Raw genomic sequence first — 20,471 nt, 5'->3', positions numbered from 1 at the left:
GGTTTCTGGAATATGTGACTTTAGGCCCCTCCAGCTCACAGCACCTCTCTTTAAGAACTTTAAGAACAAATCTGGTTGATCCACTTAAGGGAGGAACTTGTCTTTTACCTTCTGGGCTGTGGGTCTCTGGCACGTCCAGCACTTAGTGTCTTTCTTGATAGAGGACCATCTCTGTGTGGGAGGAATCCTCACAGGATTGCTTCCTCAGGGGTCAGACCACCCTCCCCTTCCCAGGGGTCACACAGATCTCCCTGGCATTCTTCTCTTGCCAACTGTGGTGGAGTGTAGACTCAATAGTCGGCCCTTCTGATGCCTTGGCTTCTCTCTGGTTGCCTTTATACTTTCTCGTGTGTTTATTACATTATCCTACCTTCTTCTTCTGGGGTTTCTTGACTCCCTCTCTTACCTCTACCATGCTAGCTACCTGTCATCCTGTGAGGGTGGGGCTTATGCTCACTCTCTGTAACCCTCCCCCTTTTCTCAGTCCATGGAATCATTATGGTTCCTTGACACTGAACTGCACACCATGGTGATCATCCAAGGAGATACCAACTGGACAATGTCTTTCAAAGGGTGATATCAAAGTCCCACAGCATGGGAGTCATCTGAAACTTCTCTTTGAAAATATTTATTTATTTGAGTGTATGTCTGTGCACCGTGAACCTGGGACTTCTAGAAGAACTGCCGGTGATTTAACTATTAACCTATCTAGCTCCTGGAACTCTCTAGAAATAAGTTTTCTTCAGATTTTCTGAACCACAAACTAGGGCAAGGCTTGACAACGCAGACTTTGGTAACCCCCTGAACTGAAGAACTACATTGTTAGGGGTAGTTTGGAGCTACTGAGAACTACCAAGTCCTGCTCTTAGAGGTTTTGAGGAAAATGCATTTACTGAGAATATTTAGTGGCTTCCAAACCACAACGCCAAACTCTAGTGACCAAGGAAGGCCCACACAGAAATCCCTTCCTCTCCACTGTTTTAGCCTAGTTAGTTTAGAGCTCATACGTAATGTCATCGCTCTTTCCCAAGGTTGATTTGAGGTTCCCTCTTTCCAGTCAAACATGAGAAAGGTATGATCCCAGCTTCCTGTCTTTCAGCACTAGAGGCAGAGGAGCAGAGAGAATGAACTCTGTAGTGTTCTAGGCCCTTCTGTCTAGGACACCTGCTGCCAGGGCAGAACAATAGCACCTTTGCAAGCTGGGAGCTTAACAGGCTACTTTAACAGCTACAAAGTATCTATGCTAAACAATGTTGAACTTTCAAAGCCTTCCCTTTAAGATCAGGGACAAGCAAAGCCTCAGCATTCTCATGCTTCTTTAATATTTGCCCTCTGAGGTTTTAGTCAGTTTAGTAATATACTAGTGATCTCAGAAGTGCCATGTAGGAAAAAAGAGTGATCACTATTATAGGCAAGATAGTCTTAGAAGTAAGTAAGTAGAATTAATAAGAGAATTCAGCCGAGTTGCCAGGTATATAGTATATTAAAAAAAAATCACCTGAATTTTAATTAATCATCAGTATAAAAATATATCCTTCGAAAAGATACTGTGTATAATAGTAACAAAAGTAAATATCCCTGCATATGAGAGAAAGGAAAGAAATGTAGAACTTAATGAAGAAAAATTCAGGAGGTGTGGGCAGATGGGGCAAAAGTCTAAATAAATGGAGTGGTCGCCTGGGTTGAGGAACCACTAGAATCAACATGGTTAGGGTTCCAGTCCTCCCCCTCCAGTTCAACTACAATTTATCTAATTTCTAATAAGAAATCTTGCCAGGTATATGTGTGTGTCCCTCTGTAAGTGTACATATGCACAACTTAACTACTTGAATTTTAAAATTTATTTTTAAAATTATGGTGTGTGCATCCATGTTAGGAAAATACAGGTGACCTCAAAGGCCGGAGGTATTGGTTCTCCTTAAGCTGGAGTCAGTCAACTGTGAGCCACCAGTGTGGGTGCTGGGAACCAAACTTGGATCCTCTGCAAGAAGAGAAAGTGCTCTTAACTGCTCAGCCAACTCCACAGACCCAACTACTTGATTTTTAAAAGCTATATGAACGAGCAAAGGACTGAGAATAGTCAATATTCCTGGAGAAATGGCTTACTATCCCTGCTTCCAAAATTTAACTCTTTGGTGGAATAACTGAGATGGTAATAATGACAGGGGAGAGAAACAGCCCAGACAGGTAGACAGCACAGGGAGACAGCGCAGACAGGCAGACAGCACAGACAGGTGGACAGCACAGACAGACAGACAGCACAGACAAGCAGACAACACAGACAGGTGGACAGCACAGACAGACAGCACAGACTGGCAGACAACACAGACAGACAGGCAGACAGCACAGACAGGCAGACAGCACAGACAGACAGCACAGACAGGTAGACAGCACAGACAGGCGGACAGCACAGACAGGTGGACAGGACAGACAGACAGCACAGACAAGCAGACAACACAGACAGGTGGACAGCAAGACAGACAGCACAGACAGGTAGACAGCACAGACAGGCAGACAGCACAGACAGGCAGACAGCACAGACAGGCAGACAGCACAGACAGACAGCACAGACAGGCAGACAGCACAGACAGACAGCACAGACAGGCAGACAGCACAGACAGGCAGACAGCACAGACAGGTGGACAGCACAGACAGACAGACAGCACAGAAGCAGACAACACAGACAGGTGGACAGCACAGACAGGTAGACAGCACAGACAGGCAGACAGCACAGACAGGCAGACAGCACAGACAGACAGCACAGACAGGCAGACAGCACAGACAGGCAGACAGCACAGACAGGCAGACAGCACAGACAAACAGACAGCACAGACAGGTAGACAGCACAGACAGACAGGCAGACAGCACAGACAGACAGGTATACAGCACAGACAGGCAGACAGCACAGACAAACAGCATAGACAGGTAGACAGCACAGACAGACAGGCATACAGCACAGACAGGTGGACAGCACAGACAGACAGACAGCACAGACAAGCAGACAACACAGACAGGTGGACAGCACAGACAGACAGCACAGACTGGCAGACAACACAGACAGACAGGCATACAGCACAGACAGGCAGACAGCACAGACAGACAGCACAGACAGGTAGACAGCACAGACAGGCAGACAGCACAGACAAACAGACAGCACAGACAGGTAGACAGCACAGACAGGCAGACAGCACAGACAGACAGCACAGACAAGTAGACAGCTCAGATAGGCAGACAGCACAGACAGGCAGACAGCACAGACAAACAGCATAGACAGGTAGACAGCACAGATAGGCAGACAGCACAGACTGACAGTCAGCACAGACAGACAGGCAGACAGCACGGACAGGTGTTTACATACACAGAATCTCAGCACTTGACAGATGTTGCTGAGTACTGGTGCCCCCTGAGCACATTATACACAAATATCCCGGAGCTCAAACATGGAATGTGACAGGCAAGATTTGTAATGCTTTAGAAGAAAATGCAGAATGTAGTTATATACAATTGTTTATACTATTTTTAAGAGGAAAAGGTAAATATTATAACATAAGGAACAATGAACTCAGCTGAACTAAACTACGACCTTCTGGGCATGGAGTTGCTGTCACTCCAAAGTTAGGAGGATGAGCTGTGAGGGAGCTGGGAGGGCCAGTGCTGGGAGGAAACTATAATTGACAGATGTGAAAGATACATTGTTGCTGCTTTCCCTTTCCTCCCTCCAAACTCTCCCCTAGAATTATAATCTCAAAACAACAACGGAAGTAATAAAAACAGCTGAAACTGGGGATGGACAGATAGCTCAACAGTTAAGCTTGGCTGCTATTCCAGAGGACTTAGGTTCGATTCCCAGAACCCACAAAGTGGCTAGCCATACTGTATGTAACTCCAGTTCTGGGGGATCCAATGCCATTTTCTGGGCTTCATGGGCACCAAGCAATGCACATAGTGTACATACATATACACAGGCAAAATAATACACAAATAAAATAACCAAGATTATATTGTTTTCTACGATAAAAAGGAAAAAAATTCTATGTAATTTTTCTACTAGAATATTAATAAAACCAATAACAGTCCTCCTTATAAACCATAATTCATGACATTAAATTTCATCTAGGCAGACCTTGAACTTTCGATGTAGCCAAGATAACCTTGAATTTCTGCTCCTCCCTCCTCTGCCTCCTGAGTGCTGTGATTTCAGAACCTTCTCTGTGTAGTCTTGAATGATCTTGAACCTCAGGCTTTGTTCATACTACATGAGTTTCCTACCAACTGAGCTACATACACCCCCAGCCTCAATTTCTGACAACATAAAACATTGTCTTTTAGAAAAGGGAAAAATATACCTCCCTCCACCGAGAGAGAGAGAGAGAGAGAGAGAGAGAGAGAGAGAGAGAGAGAGAGAGAGTTGCTGAGAACTGAACCCAAGGGCATACACATGCACATGCAAAACAAAGCATTTTCCCAAGAGCTATATTTGCATCTCAAAAGATAACGTCTTAGAAGTTCCTAGAAGGCTGAGGATGCTGCCTTAGGATCAAGCAGCTGCAGATCAAGACCTTCAGTCTTGAAGAGAAAGCACCTTCAGAACAGAGCCCAGGAAGCTAAGGGATGGGCTTCCCTACTGAGAGGTCGAAGGACTTGCCAGTCCAGCTGCACGGCTGTGGTGGCTTAGCCCATTTATGGGCTGGAAAACATCTCTAACAGGCAGTGGCTGCTGATGTGCTGACCAAGTCCCTCCTTTGCCCAGTGCACATGAATTAAAGTGAATAACACACACAAGCTTCGGCTCAAGGGACTGAACACATGGATGTCACATGACTGCAAAGAAAGGGAAAGCGAGACATTCAGGAGGGGCTAGCTACCTCTTTCTAGGAAGAAAGAGGAGAGACTTGATTGGGAAACCCAAGTATCTATTTTTGTTGTTTTCCTTTAGGACAGTCAGTCAGACAGACAGACAGACATGAACATCTTATCTCATGGTAAAAACTAAGGCAAAGTGAATATTTTCACAGTGAAAAGTTAAGATATAAAACAGTGATCGAAAATTAAACTTAGCTAAGTAAATTACTGAGAAAGAAAAATTGGATATTTTGGATTAAAAATAATCTCTTAAAGAGAAAAACATACAACAGTGAAGAAAAGGGGAGGGAGGAAGGTTGAATCGTCTTAAAAGACTGTCTTGAAGAGACCTTATTTTGATGACTCTGCTTACACACATGATTGTACAGAGCTTGGATCATGTTATGCCTCCTGGCTTATAAAAGTTTTTCATTTCACAATCAATGTGTATTTATTATCTGTATAATGGTCATATCTAATGACTTCACAGAGGGTCCCAAGAGACATGACTGGAAATCACAGCAAGCCATCTGTCTACTTGGGAAATTTAAATTTTTATTGCTACTGTTATACATAACATTTCAGTTAGCCTATTTTCAAATTTGACTTGAGACTATCACTGTGCATCTCAGGAGGATCTCAAACTCCTGATCCTCCTGCATCAGCCCCTCAAGTGCTGGGATTACAGGCACACACTACAATTCTGGCTTCAAATAGTTCTCTAATGCTAGGTTTCAAAAGATTTGGAAAAAAACGGGTTATAAATTCACTGGAGGCTCATAAAAACAGTGTTTCTTTTAAACCAACACTTTGTTTTGTGAAGAAGGACTACTGATTTGTTTGTCCTGCCTTATCTTCTGAGGTTAGCCCACTCCTCCTGAGGTAAGCTTGCCCCTCCTGTGGCCTCAAACATTCCACCCCACCCTCAGGGGGCTGAGTGGTGAGGCTTGTTATAAAGAGATGGGGGGGGGGCATTTTAGGGAAGTCTGAATCAAAGGCTTAAACAGCTGGGCAAAGGATTACTGAGGGAAACAGCCACAGAGGAATCTATCAGAGAGGAGGCTCAGGAGTGGGCTTTCTAGATACAGAAATGGGAGAAGTGAGACCATGAAGGAAGCCATCAGAGACAGACTCAGAGTGAAGAGGAGGATGAGGAGGAGGAGGAGGAGGAGGAGGATGAGGAGGAGGAGGAGGAGGAGGAGGAGGAGGAGGGATACTTTCCAAAGACCTCATTAGAATTGGAGGAAAGGGAGCTGGAGTGTAGGTGGAGATCCTGAGTCAAGGAGATGAGGTGGTTGGGGAATGACAGAACACAGGGACAACAGGACAAAACTAATGCAAGGTTGTATTAGGAAAACAGAAGGACCCTAAAGACACAGAGGAACTGGCATTCGATATTTAAATATGAGCTTGGTTGGTTGTGAGAGCATCATGAGTTTGTAAAATGGGGGACCGGGTGAATAGGAACAGTGTACAAAGACCTACACTAGCTATGCGCTTCCTTTCTCTCTCTCTCTCCCTCTCTCTCTCTCTCTTCTCTTCCTCCCTCCCTCCTTCCTCTCTCCTTCCTTCCTTCCTTCCTTCCTTCCTTCCTTCCTTCCTTCCTTCCTCCCGTTGTCTATTGTTTATTGTTACAAGCTCTTGATGTGTATCCTGGGCTGGCCCGAAGCTTACTTTCATCCAGCCTGGGCCTTACTTCAGCCTCATGACTGTTTTCAAATTTGTAATTAAGAGCACAGGATTTTTTTCCCCAACTAGGATTAGAAAAATAGGTACTATTCAAGGAAAAGACAAGGCCTGCTGGGCCATATCATGTTACGGGGAGGAAGTAGAGAGGATGGTTTAGATCATGAAAAGGATTTTGATCTAACCAGTGAGGACTCACGCAAGGGCACACTGCCAGCCAGACCAGAGCTTAGTTTTGTGTAAAGATTTTCAGCATAAATTATTATTTCCCAATCTCTACCTGCCAGGGCAGTGGCTAGGAGAATCTACAAGATGGTGCAATTACTATGGTGGGATTACTATTGCAAAAGACTTCGAGAACGATCAAGATGGAGTTCCAAAGACGCCATATCCAGAAGGAAGGGTGCTGCGTTACACGCTTCCTGTGTCAGACGGTTAAGTTCTGGGGATCGAAGGGAAGCATTCTACCCATGACACTGTGGAACAACAGGGCACAAACCAACAAACAAAACATGGCTGGACGCAGGGAGAAGCTAAACAAGGAGAAACCTGGTCTCTTTTTCTGTGTGTTCTTGATTGAACCAAGATGGGGGTGGATGGGAGGAAAGGAGAGAGAAGAGGAAGTAAGGGCTGAGGGTGAAGGGAACATCGAGGGGCCCCCTCTGTCTCCTCCAAGGGGACCTGCAGGCACCGGAGATGGGCACTGCATTGGAGCAGCTCGAATCCAATTATGAAAACAGGGTCCCCCATCATGAAAAACACACACGCGATGAATTGCCATGTAGGAAAAACAGTGCAGCTGGAGCGCAGGGAGAGCAGGTGTTTCTCGGAATAGCTTCCTGGTTAAAGATGGTTGTGAGGCCTCTGGACAAATGGTGCTGTGGGCGGAGGTTCCAGATTGTGAATGAGGCAGGAGGGGAGGAGCCAGGCTGGGAAGGCATGCAGGGTGCAGATGTGGAGTCATAGCCACCACTGAAACCGAAAGGACAGAAGAGCAGGAGCTTGGGCTCTGGGGCCAGGAGGACATGTGTTGGTCGTCACCTGCACATCGGAAGCACCGGAATCCCGGTCTCTCATCTTAACTCCTCCCCTTCAAGACAGTTAAGGGGTAGAACAAAATAAACTGATAAAGTACCTAATATATAATAAAAGCCCCGAATCCACATTATTATAGCACTACTCTTAGCTGTAAAGGCACTGGCTAGAAACTGGAGGACAGGAAATGACAACTTCCTGTGAAAAATTAAAAATTTCAGGGATGATAATGTTGAAATAAACAAGGGACAATGTTAGAGCCTCTAAAAGACGAGACCGGTAGAGCAGGACTGTGAGCCGGTGGTCCGTGGACCCGAAACACCAGTTTCTCCTGTGAGCGGTAGGAGAAACAGACATTTGGCCCCACTCCAAGCTACCTCAATCAGCATTTCTAGGGACGGAGACCAGCAATCTACTTGTTATAATAACTCCGCCCATGCCACCTTAAAATTAGAAAGCACGGGGGATGGGGGAGGGGGGATTTAGAAAGTTTCTTGGAAAAGAGATTAATCCTAAACAGATACTCTCCACTGATCAGTAACTGCACCTGTACGAGAAGACTCATCGGTTTACAAAAGAAGCTTTGGATGTTCTCCATGCAATGGCACGAGAAAGAATCACCGTTGATTCCAGACCCTGAGTCTAGCCACAGGGAGTGGAGTACATTTGTGCGAGTCCTATCTGGGGGTTAAGTTGCAAAACATTCTTTACATTCTTTACACTTTGAGAACTTGAAGTTGGACACTTACGTTGATCCATTAAACTTACATATCAATCCCACACAATGAAGATGCTTGGCAAGCCCAAGCTTATAAGGAGAGTAGAGTCCGCATAGAGAGATCGCTATAGTTACAGGCTAATGAGAGTCAGAGGCTGACACTAGAATCCATGACTTTAGCTGCTAGCTAATGCTCTTTTGCACCCACTATAATAGCCATCACATCAACTCTGGGAGCACAGGCCGTGTTCCCCTTTCAGATAACACCCTGTGGAGAGGACCTCTCTGGTCATAAGTCTAAGGAAAATTCTGATGATTTCTCTATGATAGTGGCTCAGAAATAGAAGCCTTGGTCAAAAGTGATGAATAGTTTTGAGGTATTTTTGTTACTTTATCTTGTATATATGATGGATTTCATTATATTTCCATACACGTGCATCGTGTATTTTGATTATAACCACCCCTTACTCCTCTTTTTTTGCTACCCTCCCACTGTTACTGATCCCTTTCCAAATAGCTCCTTTCTGCTAATTTTTTTAAAAGTTATTTATTTTTATCGTATGCGTATGAGCGGGGGTTTACCTGCATGTATGCCTGAGCACCATGTGCATCCGTGCCATGCAGGTCAGACGAAGGCATCAGATCTCTAGAAGTGGAATTGTAGACAGTGGTGAATTACCAAGTGGGTGCTGGGAACCAAATCCGGGCCCTCTGTAAGAGCAGCCATCGAGCAAACAACTCTTCACACCTCTCCTCCTCCTCCTTTTGTATCCTTTATTTATTTATTTTTTTTTTTTTTACTTTCTCATTATTCAGTGAGTTTCATTAGGCCTGCTTACAGGAGCATGGGTAATTTCCAGTGCCTACAGCGTCGCTCAAACATGTCCCTCTTTCAAATCCTCGGGGAGCGCTAGGATCCCATGATCCCCTGCCTCCTTCATTAGTGAGGACTTTGCTGAGCTACATTTTATACAGACAAGCACGGCTGCTGCGTGACTAACAGCGATATTATACTGAGAAGGCAGCAGTCCACCGTGGCCCCTTCTACCTGCCTTCACTCTATAACTCTGTCCCTCCTTCCTTGAGAGAGCCCCAAGCCTTTGGGGTGAGATCAGAAACTACGAGAATGTCCGACGCAGGTGCTTCCTTTATAGTCTATTCTGAGGTTAATTAATTTGAATAGCATTATCTTTATCATCTCAGCTTCCTTGATAAGCTGATTGGTATCTTCACCTAAAAATGTTCACTTATTTCTGGGGCTGGGGGGATGGCTCAGCTGTTAGGGGTTCTTGATGCTCTTCCAGGGGAGCCTGGGTTGGGTTCCCAGCACCCACACAGTGGCATACAACTGATGGCAACTCCAGTTTCAGAGGATTGGGTGCCCTCTTCTGGTTTCAGACGGCACTGCAGGCACAAGGTGCAGGCAACACACCCATACACATAAAATAAAAATAAATGTTAAAAACAGTTACTATTTTCATTCAAATAAAGTTAACACACCTAAAAAACTTCCAAAACTGTATTTTGTTTAAGTAAGAATGTTTAATGATTAGATATAGTCTTAATATATTTATTAGTTTTACTTACTGGACTTTTAAAATGAATTACTTTTGTAATTCTATTAGCCCATATATTATATATTTTATTCTGATTACTCTCTCCCTTTTCCTATTTCCCTTCTTAGTTAACATATGTTTTATATTCTGCTACTCAGTGTTCCTTCATCTGAAAACTGTTATGTCCTTTGTTTACCTTTAAAAAATTATGTTCTTAAATGGGTTTTTTTTTTTTTTTGGTTAAATTCTATATGTTCCTTACTCATTAATTATTTTTGAGCAGTCTCACACCACAGGCTGGTCTTGAACTTGTGATAGAGTCAAGAATCATCTCGAACTCTTGATCCTCCTGTCTCTGTCTCAGACTCATGGGCTTGTGTGTGTGCCTTACCGTGTCTGGTTCATGTGTTATCAGGGCTTTGTGTAAAGGAGGCAAGCCCTTTGTCAGCTGAGTTATAGCCTCAGCCCACATATTCCAAAAGCTTAACCTTCTTTTTCTTTTTTTTTTAAAAAATACAATTTATTATTTGTAAGTAGATAAAGTATTTATTTAATAAAACATATCAATATTTGCCTTCAAAATTCCATAACTTTCATTCTTGGAACTTCTTTATCTTTATACAGTGTCTGTTGCTCTTCTCTCTATAAGGTAGTAACTTTTCAAACATTCAAATTCTATTTCTAAGTTGGATCAGCAACTTGAGTATATTTATAGCAAGAAGCTCAGGTCTTCAACGCTATAGAAATACCCTTTTTGAATTTGAATATTCTTTCTGTTCCACCAACTTTGTCTAAGATGAGGAGGCAGCCAGGTGAAGGGGTAGACATTTCGGACTGCATGGAGTCAGCTGCATCAGCCAGGTTTTGGTAAGCTATCCTACCTTCCAGAGCCCGGGTGTCCTAGTGTGTAAAATGAACATAATGGTATTGGCTTTTGTCAATGTCATGGGACACTGATGTTCTGCTGCTCAGTGAGTTGACAGGGTCCTCTCTGTCCCCATCCTGACATCTCAACATAAAAGTCTATACATTGAGATCCAAGTATTTGCAAGTCAGACATTCACTTGCTCTCTGGTTTTAACTGAATCCTCCAAGGTTCCGGACACCACGTGGGATATTAGAGCCTCGGTGCTGAGGAAGAGTCTTAAGAACCAATGTCCTGGGTAAAAACTAATAAACTTTGTTCAGAGGGAAGGAAAATGGGCACAGAGATAAACAAGTACTGTGACGCTTGGCTAGGAGCCCAGGCAGTCTAGTTCCAGAGTCCAGGTTTTTTACCTGCTGTAGGACACAGCCTTTTAAAAGAGGGCGGTGAAAACTGGCTGGTTGCATGGAACAGAAGAGTTTTGGAATACAAGTGACTTTTAGGATTATAGAAAAAAATCACCTGGTCTGCTTGTCCTTACTTTTTCTCTCATCCACAAACGGCACCAAAGGGCTTCCCCGGCAGTGGTTTGGGGCATAAGCAGCCCCAATCCCAGATACTGATTGGGAAGAAATCTCAGTTTTGTGGATTCCGGGTTGGGGGAGTCCAATGCTGTGTCTCTGGACCACAGAACAGGGCTTCCTTCCCCTGCCCTTGCTTTTCCAGAGTCGTGAGTCTCTGCCTCTGCGCAGCCAGCGCCAACTCTGCGTCTGACACACAGAAAAGATGAACTAAGCTAAGAGCTTATGCTACAGATAGGGAAGACCATGTGATGAGTCAAAATCCTTCCATCCACCAGAATGCGGTAAGAAGAGGAAAACCGAATGCTCTCCTAAGGACAAAAAGGTCACCGCGACACGGGGGTGGAGCACTAGGTCCCCTTGCACCTGAGTGCTTTTTCTTTTTGTGTGAGGAACACAAAAAGTACTGGGAACGTGGGTCGCGACAAGAGTTACCAGCAGGCAACATGGAAGCAAGAAGTCAAATGACTTTATTTTCCTCTTTGGTGGCGATTTTGCTTAACGAGTGAAAGACGTGTTGACAGAAGAGTAGCTAAAATTAGTCTCCTCTCCGCAGGCATCGGATTACCTTTGCTTCCATCATCCCTGATAAACACTGGAAGAAAACAGGTTTCTACCCAGGTTCAGGGAGGGTGTGTGTGTGTGGGCGGGGGATGGGGAGGTCTGGGGGAAATCAATGGTAGATTTGAGACTCGTAAGAGAAAATTAATTCAGGTTATTTAACTTAAGAAACCTTCACTTTTTCTGCTTTTTTTAATGAAAGGAAAGTCATGAATGAGGCGAAAGCACTTAGTCACCGGCGTGGCTCTGAGCCCTTTCTGTATATATAGCTTACTACAGGCCCAGGGCCAGGAAGACCACTTCATGGTGAAAGCGCTTACAGCATAAACCTGAGGACCCAACTTCCATCCCAGAATGCACTTCAAAACTGGGTGTTGTAGTGGGGGTACTTCCTTTACTCCAGCGTTTCTATAGTAAGATGGGAGTCAGAAGCAGAAGCAAAGGAATTGCCTTAAGTTAGCAGAACAGCTGACCTGAAGCAGAGAAAGCAGCATCTGAGACAGACCCTGCTATAGCTATGCAGAAGCTGAGATCGAACCCCATGTGCTGGGACACACATATGACCAACCTCTCTCTCTCTCACTCTCTCTCTCTCTCTCTCTCTCTCTCTCTCTCTCTCTCTCGTGTTCCATCCCTCCCTCCCTCCCTCTCTCCCATCCACCCCCTCATGTACACGGGCACGTGCACACACACATACACACACATACCAAAATACATATTTTTAAGAATTTATAGAACCATGTATCCAGCCTGAAGACATTATCCTGGCATTTCAGATACCAAAGGGATCTGTCACCAATACTAACAGGGTCAGTTAGGTCAATATTTTAACAAGTAAAAGCATGTCACTACACAGACCAGGCTGGCCTTGAACTCGTGATCCATTACATCCAATAAGAAAGATTTTGTGGGGAGTGGTGCTACACTGGGAGTAGAACCTAGCACCCCATACATGATAAGCGAGAGCTCTACTACTGAGCCCCACCTCCAGCCTGGAAAGTCTGCTTTTATCCTAGGACCATCCATAGCAGGGCCTGGCTGTTTTTTCTTATTTCCATTTGACCTTTTCCCTCAGTCTGCTCTGCCTGGTTGCAATGTTTACTCATTTCTGTGACTCAAGCAGTAATACAGCTGTTTGAGCAACTCAATCCAACAACACATCTGTCTGTCTGTCCATCTGTCTATAATCTATCTATCTATCTATCTATCTATCTATCTATCTATCTATCTATCTCTCTATCTCTCTCTCTATCCATCCATCCATCTATCTATCCATCCATCCATCTATCTATCATCTACCTATTTATCATCTGTCTGTCTGTCTGTCTGTCTGTTTGTCTGTCTGTCATCTTTCACTGAAGCCCAAGCTGGCTTCTGACACGTGACAATCCTTTTGTTGCAGCTTCCCAAGTGCTGGGATTACAGATGTGAGTGCCACACCCAGCTTCTCACTGGTTTCATGAGTTCCTGTCAGTGTCTCAGTCAGTGCTTGTTAGATTGTGGAGTCACTTAAAGAGTGGGGGGTGGGACTGGGTGTCGTGGAGCACACCTTTAATCCCAGTACTCAGGAGGCAGAAGTAGTTACAGCTCAGCTCAGGGAGTCTGGGGCCAGCCTGGTCTGAACAGTGAGTTCCAGGATAATTAGAGTTATGTAAAGAGACCCTGTCTCATTAAGATAAAAAAATTAGTTAAAAAAAATAAGAAAAGTCAAAGGGGAGAAGAAAAGTCCATCAGATTGGTGTGTAAGTGTGAGAACAGTCCAGGCATGACAGGGCTATCTGTGCTTCATGGCAATGAGCAGTGGGAAAACTCAATATTCACTCACCTGAGCTAAAGCCAGGGGTGGGAGAGGGCAGGAGATTATATTTATTGGGGATCAGTAGGCTTCTTGATCTTATTTTATTTAAGATTCACTGTCAGTGTGTGTGTGTGTGTGTGTGTGTGTGTGTGTGTGTGTGTGTGCATGTCTGGTGCCTCAGGAGCTAGAATTATTTAAGATTCACTTTCACTTTCTGTATATGTATGAGTGTCTGTATATGTATCATGTGCATGTCCTCAGGGGACAGGAGAGAGCACTGGATGCCCTGGAAGGCAGTTGTGAGCCTCCATTTGAATGCCAGGAATGGAATTCTGGTCCTCTGCAAGAGCAGCAAGCGTTCTTAACTACCGAGCCATCTCTCTAGCCCCTTGATACTGTATTATCCATTGGCATAGGAGTTGCCAGGTCTTCTGAGTTAGAAGGACAGTTTTGGAGGGCACAGTCAAGGAGTTCTCTGCATATAAGCTCTGCCCAGATTCCTGTTTCCTGGTCCTGGCTGGTGTCTACATTCCCATTGTTTAAGGTACAATGACTTGGATGGCAGAGCAGAGTAGGGGTCATCCTGTCTCCACTCCCTCTCCCTCAGCTCCCCTGCGTAACAAGTCGCTGAGTGCTTTGTCTCAATCTGTGTGGAAGAAGGATTTGACTACTTCTTTTTCAGTGACACTGCCACGGCCCCCATAGTTTGGGACACGGTCATCATAATCAGAGTGGTTTTGATATCTTTAAATGAAATCATCTAAATCCCTATGTAAGTACCCCTTATTCTTTGTACCTCACTTAGAACTACTTACAAATCCAAGAATTTAACACGATATTGCAGACCTCAGGTTTTGTTAACAACGCTGTTTTCCTGAAAAACTCTCACCCCTCTAACACTCTCTCCTCTTTCTTTAATTGGTTGCGTACCTCATTCTTCAAGATTCAACTCAAGTGGTGACTCTTTATGAACTGAACCTTCTTCCTTGGTCGGGAGAACTGACCACTCTCTTCCCTTGTGTCTGCTCATGATACCTCCACCTGGCAAACAAAATACTCTCTGTGTACCTAAGTTCTATCCCTGAGAGGAGGGATGGGCTCCTTAAATGCTGGGACTGTGGCTTTCTAATCCATCTTACCCACAATGGTTAGCAGAGTTCCATGCACATAGAAAGTTTACTGCAAGCAATGCTCAATGAATGAAAGTTTGTGCTGGATGAATGTGAAGCACATTGTTTTCTAGAGGCTCTGTGCTGTGACCTTATGTTGTGAGATTTTTATTCATTTTACAGCATCACTGCAATTGTCGATATAATATACCTGTCCGTACTAAGAAGCCAATTATGAAAATTTATAGTATCTAAAACACTAAATCTTTAAATACCGCTCTCTTCTGAACAATACAAGCTGGGCTTGTGGCTCAGGACAGAGTTGGAGCTTTGAGTGTACAAGGCTAGGAATTAGTTTCCTGTGTGTGTGTGTGTGTGTGTGTGTGTGTGTGTGTGTGTGTGTAGAGGAGACACATCCTTCCAATGAGAGCAGCAGCCAGGGATAGAGGGGCAATCTTTGCAGTCCACCTGCCACAGCTATTTTACCTGGGACGCTGTTCAGTGATAGCACTGAACTGTCACCACATAGGCAGCGTGAGCCTTATCTCCGTATTTACCTTCTCAGAGGGAAAGTGGATGATTCACATTTATACCGCAGTATACATTTTATGGTACACAATAAAATGAAATCATAGGAATTAAGTTAATCTGGACATTTAATTTAAAAGCAAGAATTATAGCAATGGAAAACCACGGCCAATGGACAACACACCCAGCCTATGATGACAAGACACTCTTTCCCCTCAAGCCAGTAACACCAACTGCACGTGGGCACACGTCAAGGGGCCCTCCGTAGCACCAGGTCTGTTAGGTGACCAGCAGCCAAATACTATTCCTAACTGAAACAGTCTGACCTCACCTCAAAAATCAGATTTCTTTAACATCCTGATTAGCCTAGAACCCTAGCAGTGGACTGTTTGAGAAAGACTTTCCCGGTCTCACAGTCTCATCTATGTACACCCGTGGAGGACTTAGTGTCTTTCCCTTAGAAGGTTTATTTTAGCTTGCAATCACATAGTCGATAATCATTTTACTGACAGCTGCCCTCCCCCAAGCATCTGTAAGCACAGGGAAGGGGGAACCTTGTCTTATTTACCATCTTGTTCCCAGGAACTCGTGTGTAGCTAGGCTCTACAAACACGTTAAGTGAATACTGATGTTTTTCACATTTTATCCAACCATTCCTCTGTTTATAAGTCATACGCATCAACCCACCCGCACTTGCACCCATCCCGATTCATTCTCTAGTTACAATATCATCCTTAGATCTGCAGAAGAGGGAGCAGCTGGTGCCTGAACTTGGCAGGATCCAGTTCAGAATGGCAGCATATGAAGGAAAAATGAAGAAAATAAGGGACACTGGTATATGTAGATTGAGGTTACTCTAAACAGTTCATACAGCTTCTAAAGAACCTCTCATTCAATGAAAAACACGACCAATTGCTCGGTCTTGACCTACAAACATGGTTTGATTTGTTGATCCTGGAAAAGAGTGAGTGACGTGAGTTGTCGGCATGAACACCACATGTGTCTTCCCTAAGAAGAACTCAGGGTCAGCTCCTGAATGACAGGGCCTGGCCTAGGATTCCTCTCCTCTCAAAGATGTTGGTCTGCTGCTCCCTCACTGTTTTCCGATCTCCTCCATGTCTTCCTTTGTGTCTTCTCTTCCCTCTGCCTATCACAGGGCCAATTTAAAACTCACTTTTCCAGGTCCTCTAGGGGGAAAACCCCAAGCATGCCACTTTGGGGACCTGGAGTTCAGATGGGAGAGGGAATGAATTCTGGGGTGGCAGAGAGTTTGGGGAGACAGCCCTCCTCATCCTCCCTCAACAGTGTACTGCATCACTTTACTGTGCTGAGACATCCCCGAGAACAGGTGGGAACTTGTCAGGGGCGCTACCCCAACATGCCTCTTTGCCAGTCTCTGGAAGGCAAGGCCTTCAGTCTTCCCCTGAGCTGGCTCCCTTTGCCCCAGTATTCTGAGGAAGAATACTAGAGATGGAGCGAGGCGGGTAATGAGGAGAGTGAGGGGGACATCATACTTTTCTGGTATGTTCCTTGAGCAGGAAGGTGGGAGGTGAAAGAATCAGGACAGAAGAGAGCTAGCACAATGAGTAAACTCGTGTTAGAAATGAAGCTGGTCTCCAGACATGCATTGGTGTCGTTTCCTAGTTTAAAGTGCATATCATCGACTGAAAACTACAATGTCGAAACAATAACTCCATCAACGTACTTTTTTTTTAACCTTCAAGGAATATGGAGGCTGGTAACCACACACCCTAATTTGGTGCCACTGAGGCAAGCACCTTGGGTAGGCAGGCAGCTGGTAACACACACACACACACACACACACACACACACACACACACACACCACGCTCCAGAAATCATCTACCTTTCTCCTTCACACTGGGAAATGTTCTCTTTGACTGTGTCACAGGCACAAGACACATCCCACAGCCTTGTTTTAGCGTGAACTCTATTCATCCTCGTAAGCATCCGACCCCGCTGTCCCTGAAGCCAATATTCAGGAATCCCAGGTCTGAGCTGCTACTGCTCCCTGCCCCCAGACCTCTGCCCCCTCTTGCTACTTCTACTAGGGTTCATTGTGCCCGCCCTTCTGGTGTCCCCAAGCCCTACCTGGAGTCCTTGTCCTGGCTTCTTCCACAGGAACACCTGTTGGCCCTCTGTCTGCCCAGGAACAGCTGGATGCTGAAGTCAGGATGTCGTACCAGCCCGCCCAGCTTGCGATGTCAAGTTAATTTGTTTGAGTGGCGTGCTACCGTCTGAAGTTCCCTGGTCGCCTTGGGTCAAGCTACTGCCTCCCCGCAGACCCTCTGACGGCCACCTTGGCCGGGCCCGGGGCTCCGCCCCTTGCCTGCTCCCGCCTGCGTGCTTCCTGGGGTCTCCAGCCTCCAAATCCCTCCAAATACACCTACAGTCCGGTGCCTGAGCCGGCCTGGAGAGTCCCGGGCTCCCTAGATCTCTCAGGTCAGCCTTTGAGCTGTGCGCTTCGGAGCCGGGCGCTGCGGGCGCGACGTCCCTCCCCCAGGCCACCTGCCGGGTCGGGTTTGGTACCTGGGAGACAAAGGTCCAGCGCTGGAGTCCTCCTGCCTGCGATGAGGCTCTAGCCATTCCCAGGCTCCCGCTCCTGCTCCTGCTGTTGGTCGGGAGGATACCTCCCCATACACTCACACTTCCCGCTCCTCCCTGGAGATGAAAAGGGGATCACAAGGCAACCGTGCCAGAGGATGGGGCACTTTTTTCCTAATGAAGATCCAGAACTCACAGTATAATAAACACTCTCAGGCGTTCTGCTGGACTCCAGCGTTGTGTCTGCGGTCTGTGCACAAACAGCTCCCTCCCTCCACTGTCCCAGAGATCTGGTAAGCCATGCCCCAGCATCAGGGTGTGTTTCTTGAAGGCAGGAGAGCCCAGCTTGGCTCATAGTTGTTCTCGGGCTCTGGCACAGCACCTGCCACTCATCATGATACTTGAGTGAAGTGGAAAATCAATTTATTTGGTAGAAGCCCAACATTTGCTTTTCAGCCTTAAAGCCTACTAATTCCTTTGTGTAAGCAATTTGATAGCCAACACACACACACACACACACACACACACACACACACACACACACACACACACACCAAGATAAAAGCAAGAAGCAAATAACACCAAACCTACCAATAGGAAAAAGGTTAAAGAAGTTAAGGTAGTGTGGCTTAATGGTATACTACGCCGTTATAACGCAGACATGGAAACTTCAGTGCCTCCCAGTTTTCTTAGAACAGATTGTGTTTATTCCTATGAACCGCAACAATGAGTGTTTCAGCAAGGCATCCACAGTGGTGCAATAAGGGTACATTTATCATGGGGATAAACACCAATTGTCTAAGTAAACTTAAGACTCCCTCAATAGGGATGAATCCACGCCTGGTACTGTAAGCCTAACTACTTGTGTTTAGAGAAGTCATAGACTTGAGAGGAGAACTCATGGCTGCCATGTTTCTACAGATAAATGTAGTTCTTCTTTAAAAAGGCAGGTTTCTTTTTTTTTTCAACAGATAGAGACAATTTGTTACAAGATACAGAAAAACAAGGGACTGTGGGACACCCTACCGCCAACTGACGCATCAGCAACACAAGCACTGCACCGAAGGCTCATGGGAAATCATGAAGGATGGGGAAGGAAGATTGTAAGAGTCAGAGGCCCATGATGCTTGATATGAGATAGTGTTTACCAGACATAAAGGGAGAAATCACCCAGCGAATCTCAATAATATGGTTGCTTGGGCCAGACAGCACAATTCAACCTAGCAGCCGAGAGAGAGAGAGAGAGAGAGAGAGAGAGAGAGAGAGAGAGAGAGAGTCCTCAATCAGGTTCTCAATCAGGTTGTACTAATACTCTTTATGATGTTTGAATTAGGATTTGGACTTCAAGTGTCACTCCCAGGAGCATTTGCTATTCCCAATTTACGGATGAGACTGGAGCATGTGGAGATGTCTGTACCGGGGATGGAACAGCTGGGAAGCTATAGAGTTGAGGTGGGCAGGGCGTGGCCAGTGCGCATAAATAAGCATCTTCCACAGGGCTTGGTTTTGAGTACGGACAGTGGTGCTAAGAACAGTGGCTTACCAGTTGAAGAAGCTGCGTCTTTTCTAATTCTCCTGTTCCTGTGGACTAGGTCAAGGAGGAAGGATGATTTTTGTGCTATTTAATCTTTGCGTCTCCCTAACCTTTGCTAATCTTTTGTTTTAACAACAGAGCCTGACTCTCCCTCAGAGCTGGGCAACAGTTCCTAAGTAGAATTTAATATCATCACTCTTTCTTCAATCTCCCATTATCTATGACGTGGTTAATGTTGGGCTAAATTTACGTAAGCAGGAGAAGGGAGTCCTTGAAATGACCGATGGAAAGACCACCGATACCTGAAATTTGGAAAACACTGTCCTACATTCCACTAAGCCCGGTATACAGAAGCCATGACTGGAGTGGCTGTGATGAATGGGATTTTCTTGCTGGGTAGATGCTGAAGGGCTGCTGTGCACATATGTGTGTTCTGCAGATTCTCTCTCTCTCTCTCTCTCTCCAGTTTTTTGTTTGTTTGTTTGTTTGTTTCTTTGTTTTGTTTTTCTGAGACAGAGTTTCCCTGGCTGTCCTGGAATTTAACTCACTCTGTAGACCAGGCTGGCCTCGAACTCACAGAGACCCATCTGCCTCTGTCTCCTGAGATGCTGGGATCAAAGGGACGCACCACCACTGCCTGGCTGTACCACATACTCTTTACTGCAGAAGAGCTGAAGCAGAGAGTTCGGATGCCTATAATGCTCTGTGGGGAGAATTTACATGATAGGTAGAGGATTTAAGTTCCTGACAGCCAGGAGGATCTGAGTCTTGGCAACAGAAAGACAGACTTTAGAGTGCCTTAGGTTAGCTCCCACTGAGGACAAAGCTGGACCGAAAGTTCCCAGAAACCTTAGTGCCAGCAGCTGTGGTAGCACAATGACCACTGCATAGTTAACAGAGTGCCTGCAGTTGGTTCCCGAGGTAACTGTTTGGAAAGAAACACTTGATAGGATTTAGAAAGCTTAGGGTGCTTGGTTGTATTCCAATCATTTAGCCCCCAATTATACTTGTTCTGGTTCATCCCTATTTACAGCCACCTCATGGGACACCCAGGACCGGAGTCTCCTTCCTTCCACATATCCATGTCTCTGGTC

The 20,471-nt window shown here is 45.3% G+C and overlaps 1 protein-coding gene across 2 annotated transcripts in view; it reads right to left on the bottom strand.

Moving 5' to 3' along the window:
* The window catches only part of Casr (calcium-sensing receptor), a 75,242-nt gene extending 55,304 nt beyond the window's left edge, over positions 1–19,938 (bottom strand). The window contains exon 1 of one of the 2 annotated variants that reach the window (XM_063270272.1): positions 17,829–19,938. The gene's annotated coding sequence lies outside the window, so the exon portion shown is untranslated. Of the gene's footprint in view, positions 1–17,390; positions 17,723–17,828 lie in introns of those variants that run through there. The other variant, NM_016996.2, reaches the window with a different exon arrangement.
* Between the last annotated feature and the right edge of the window lie 533 nt (positions 19,939–20,471).

Source organism: Rattus norvegicus, chromosome 11, assembly GCF_036323735.1.
Source record: "Rattus norvegicus strain BN/NHsdMcwi chromosome 11, GRCr8, whole genome shotgun sequence".
Classification (NCBI taxonomy): Eukaryota; Metazoa; Chordata; class Mammalia; order Rodentia; family Muridae; genus Rattus; species Rattus norvegicus.
This window is presented reverse-complemented; position numbering and strand designations above follow the sequence as displayed.